Below are 6,000 nucleotides of genomic sequence, written 5' to 3'. Positions count from 1 at the left end.
TTATATATGTATTATTACCCTATCGATATTCATTTTTATCTTCAAAATTGTACGCTAACTTACTCTGATTTTAATAAAACCTAACTAAACTAAATTATTTTTTATCATACTGCACTTATTCTTCCAAGATTTCCTTCCACATCGTAAAAAGTCAAATACCTGGTATATCTCATAATATGAAGACCAACGTTTTGTTAATTTAATTGTACGTTTATTCTATTGCTATTATTCTACATGGAATTGTTTGCACTATTTCTTTTACAATATTTTAGAGGCTAAATGCTGTCAGTAATTTGTACTACCATAGAGAAAACATTGGTACTATCCTTATTCTATGGTTCATAGTAAAAAATCAAACTCTTGGTAGAAGCAATGCCCTACAAGTACGCGCCCCCTCCCAGTATTTTAAATGAAAAAAATGTCCGAACCCCCAATATGTTATACGTGTAACTGATTTTCAGAGATTCGAGTAACAGTGGATCTAAATCAACAAACGGATTTCGACCTTAGCTCTGAAGTTATTAAGAGTGCTTGGAAATGAAGCCAAACATACTTCCTAAATCAGCGTTTTTCTGCGTTCTCTCAGCTTCTAAATTATTTTTTATCATACTGCACTTATTCTTCCAAGATTTCCTTCCACATCGTAAAAAGTCAAATACCTGGTATATCTCATAATATTTAATCAAAAGATTAAATTTTTATTCCAACTTGAATACCTTTCCTGTAAAAAAACAATGGGAAATTATAAATAATCATTGCAGTAAATCAGTTTCCAAACGAAAGTCGATCCATCTGCATTGTGGAGATAATCTAATAACAGATGGAAACGTTCTGGCTAACAAATTCAATGAATACTTCATAAATATATCTGATGAAATAGTTTCTTCAATACATGACCCAGATGAATCCATGAGAGGAAATCATGATAGAAAATTTAAAAGTGATTTTATCCAAAATTCTTTTTTCTTAAATCCTATTAGCTATCAAGAACTACTAACTGAAATAAATAAATTGAAAAATGGAAAATCTCCAGGTCCTGATAATATTTCCTCCAGTTTAATAAAATCTATAGCTTATGCTATTGTTCCTGTTCTTTGTCACATTTTCAATGCCAGCTTTTTGAATGGCCATTTCCCATCAAATCTAAAAACAGCTAAGGTAATACCTATTTTTAAGAGTGGATCGAATAGAGAAATTTCAAATTATAGACCCATCTCACTGCTTTCAGTGTTCTCAAAAATTCTAGAGAAACTTTTTAAGAAAAGATTAATGAGCTTTTTCAATAAAGTGAACTATTTTAATAGAAACCAATTTGGATTTCAGGAGGGCTTGAACACAGAACAGGCATTATATAAGTTTATGTCAGATATTTATCACAGCATCAACACACCACATAAAAATAGAACATCTGGTCTATTCTTGGACATCCGAAAGGCTTTCGACACAGTTGAACACAGCACCTTGTTGAATAAGCTTCATGCTGCTGGTGTCCGTGGTGTTACCAACATGTGGTTAAAATCATACTTGATGGATAGAAAGCAGTATGTGTCTATTTCGGGTTGTGATAGTGAGCTGACAACAGTTAAATACGGCGTTCCACAAGGATCCGTTTTGGGCCCTATATTGTTTTTAGTCTACATAAATGATTTGTTTTCCTACACATTTTTTGGATCAATTACATCTTTTGCCGATGACACAGCCCTAGCGTATTCTGCTAAAAATGAAGAAGAACTGCATGAAATGATGCAGCTGGATTTGTTTGATTTGCGATGCTGGTTCAACTGTAACAAACTAGCACTAAATGCGAGCAAGACTTCCTATATAAACTTTTCATTATCATCACCATTTAGTTCCACTGATCCTGTCAGGTATAATCAGGTCGGTTGCAGATCTGTGAGTTGTGACTGTGAGGTAATTCAACAATCTGACTATTAAATATCTTGGGCTAATATTGGATCAAAGTTTAAATTGGGATTTGCATGTGAATAAAGTAAAAGGGTACCTCTTATACTTGGTTAGGACTTTCTATCAACTGCGTCAATTCTTCCCTGTAAATATTCTTCGTGTAATGTATTTCTCTTTCTTCAATAGTAGGCTGGAATACGGAATCTCATGTTATGCATCTACCTTCATGTCTCATTTTAAAAATCTTATAGTCCTACAAAAATCAATTGTTAGAATAATGTTTGGAGCTAATAGACGAACGCATACTTTCCCAATATTCAGGTTTTTTGGAATTCTACCTTTCAGATACATGTATGTACTGAAAGTTTTATCTTTGTTTTATAAAATGAGTGGGGATAGGAATCAAATGGGGAATCTTGAACAAAATCAGCAGATAACTAGGCAAACTACAAGGATGCTAATCAGACTCCCCAAACCAAACAGCACTACCTTCCAGAGATGCTTTTTATTCCTTGGACCTAAATTCTTTAATATTCTCCCAGATGAGATTAGAAAGCTACAGAATCTCAAGAAATTCCTAAAACAAACGAAGAGTTGGCTATGGCTTCATTCACCATTAGAAGTAGAAGACTTATTCAAAGTAGTAAGCTGAGAAGCACATGGTGCTAATATTTAATCCATTATTGAATATGAATTTCAGTGTAGTATGGTCTTTTTACTGTAGTTACTTCTGTATCCTTTAAAGTTTAACCTTTGCTTTGAGCTTTGATCTGCAAACATTGTTTTATTTATCGCTGTTATGTCTCATCTTTTATTTTTCATTTTTTCCCCTCTCTTGTCATGAATTATGTTGAAAAAAATTATAATGGTGATTCTTTCCTCCCATTTTTTCGCAGTTTTAACGACATTTCATAATATAAGTATATTTAAAGAGAGGAAATGCTACAATCAATCAATAAAATTACTTGATGATGGTGATTGAATGTGTGTGTGTGTGTGTAGGCTTTTTTCTCCTCCTATATCCGATTAAACCTCAACTCCTGCTCACGGACAAGTGCTTCATGAAGCACTTTGTGAGCAGTTATTGTTCACATTAATATTATATTATATATTATTATATTATATACTATTACTTACAATCGTTTTAGAAATGCTGTGTCAGGAGCTCGTGGCTTCAAAATTTTGCTGAAGATGCCTGAAATAGATGTTTTTTTGCTTTTTCTCGGTTTACCTATTTAAAACATAATACTTCTCATTATGAGAAATATAATGTGGGGGGGGGGGTCAGACAGGCAGTGCTGGCTAATGGCATGCATTCACAGATTAGAGATTGTCATGACTGTTGAGTACCCACAGGATTCTGTCCAGGGCCTTCTGCTTTTTCCTAATTTCAGTGGATGGCAGTGGAGGCGTCCTTAAGCGCGCCTCTTCACTAGGAAATACTGAAACGAAGTGCATCTAACAGGTGATTCTCATAGAACATAATCTCATGAACTTGTTTCTAGTTAACTGAACTGTGTTGACTTATCAATATTAGTCCTCGAAATTTTGATATTAACCAACTAGCTTGAAGTTGTAATATTCTTTATTAGGATAAGATTGGTTGGATGAGAATTGATATTGCGGAACTTTTCCATAATTATTGTTTATTTTTCAAGTTATTATAAGAGTTATTGCATTTTAGTCCAGTTCTTTAAAACAATAATTAATCATTTTTATCCTTGAGGTGTCCTTAAGCGCGCCTCTTCCACTAGGAAATACTGAAATGAAGTGCATCTAACGGGTGATTCTCATAGAACATAATCTCATGAACTTATATATCATTGTGCAAAATATCACTGTGAGGACAATATAGATGGTGATGATGGTTGAAGGTAAAAATTATGTGTTTTTCACAATACAAGGAGCATTGTTGTCAGGTGTACCTGGAAATCTATATGAGATAGAGCGCTCTACCTGATCTCAGATTGTAGGGCACAAAATTACGCCCAGAGGGATTTTGAATTTTACATCTAGATTGTAACAATCGGGATATATTGTTGATTAAGGTACTAAATATCATCAAAATTGTTTTTTTATTATTGAAGTTTCACTCATTTTTTAAAAATCATTACTCATTGGAGATAGAGAGTTCCGAATGATCTCATTTGATACAGAACTAGCCGTCAGGCTTGCTTCGCTCGCCATATCCGTCTAGCCAGGGGGCTCCGCCCCCTGGACCACCGGCTGGATCGTCCAAGAATGAGATCAGCAGGCTCGCTTCGCTCGCCTGCATTTTTATCATATGTTAGGACAATCCAGTCGGGGGTCCAGACTAAACGGATATGGCGAGCGAAGCGAGCCTGACTGCTAGTAATATAATATTCCCAGGATTGAAGTAGCAGTGCCCAATCAATATTTTTCCGCGATAAATGCATTTAAATCTTCAACTTGGTGCCAACCTAACAAAGACAACTCAACTTATAATGCCAACCTGACAAAATTATTAATTTAGTTGCCAGTTAACAACTGTTTCAAAGAGGTACTCTATCTAGATTATAGTTCTATAGTAACATATGATATGGAAATTTCAATTATAATTGAGAGATTGGGAGAAGAAGAATATACATGCTAAAAGACGAACTTTAAACCCTTAAAACAACCCTTAGAGTTAAAATATTGCCAAAAGATTTCTTAGTGCGCCTCTAAAGGGCCAACTGAACATACCTACCAAATTTGAACGTTTTTGGTCCGTTAGATTTTTAGTTATGCGTGAGTGAGTGAGTGAGTGAGTGAGTGAGTGAGTCAGTCAGTCAGTGAGTGAGTGCCATTTCGCTTTTTATATAGATTTCATAATCTTAGAAAAGGCGAGAGCAAGTCTTTCTGTCCGATCACTGGATTTGGTGGAAATACGTAGCTGGAAAATGAACCGAAAATACGAGGTTTTTGGGCTATTCTGAATATAGCACAAGGAAATTTTGCATGAAGAATTTGGTTCTGGACTTCTCTCATGTATCCAAATGATATATTAAAAAAACACAGAACTACATTACAAATTTAAGCACACCCCTTTTTTATGTCTTTCTTTGTATTTGACGGGAGGAATCATGCTCAACATAATGAAGGATGATGCATGCGAGCTGTTCTCAATTCTGGATGATACAGCATGTATAAGGATAGGCGGATAGAAAATTATATTCACGAAAATATGAATCGCCTACTTCTAGTCCTATTTATAAATCAGGATTAAAAAAGTTGTTATCAATCTGAAAAACTTGGCATTTATGAGAAGTTGTTTGAATTCAAGCGGGTTTATGAGACGCAGGCTAGGGAACCTCACAATATTTTACTGACATCAGAAGACTCTGATTCTGAGCACGTAATGTCTGAACACAATGCTTTCTGAAAAGTAGAAATCGCTCGAGTGGATGGTAGATGAATTAGTTGTTTGAAAAATGTACTTCGAGGAACTACTAAAATGTTGAAAAATGATCTGGTAACACGATCTGTGAACACGATAACACCATTCCTAATTAACCGATTGTCTTGAATTTTGAACTTAAGGTCCTTATACCATGAGGATCTGACAATAAAAAATTAATAAAATTCAATTCAAAATGGCGGAAAAAGACTAAAAAAACATGTTTTTCTCGGGTTTTTCGAAAACGGCTCTAACGATTCTCTTCAAACTTATACCTTGGATAGCTATTTGTAAACCCTATCAACTGACATAAGTCTCATTTCTGGAAAAATTGCAGGAGCTCCGTAATATTCTTGAGAAAAATGGATGTTGTTAAATTTCTAACACGATTTTCTCAAAAATGACTTGACCGATTTTTTCAAATTCATACTCTGTATAGTTATTTATCAGCTCTATCAACTGACATAAACAGGGGGTCCACCTCATCCTTATCTAATAATAGATAAGGTTATCTTTTTAATAATAGATGAGGTTTTCAAAAAGTCATATTTTGGTCACTCTTTACGACCTAGAATCGACTTTTTAAAAAGAGGTGTGTTCAGATAGAATGCGTAAAGAAAATCTCTGAAGTATCAACCCAATTATTCATTCGATTGGTGATATCAATTAATAATAAAGTTCCACAATAAATCTCA

The sequence above is a fragment of the Nilaparvata lugens genome, chromosome 7 (assembly GCF_014356525.2).
Source record: "Nilaparvata lugens isolate BPH chromosome 7, ASM1435652v1, whole genome shotgun sequence".
NCBI lineage: Eukaryota > Metazoa > Arthropoda > Insecta > Hemiptera > Delphacidae > Nilaparvata > Nilaparvata lugens.
The sequence above is the reverse complement of the archived record's forward strand: the minus strand, read 5'-3'. Positions refer to the sequence as shown.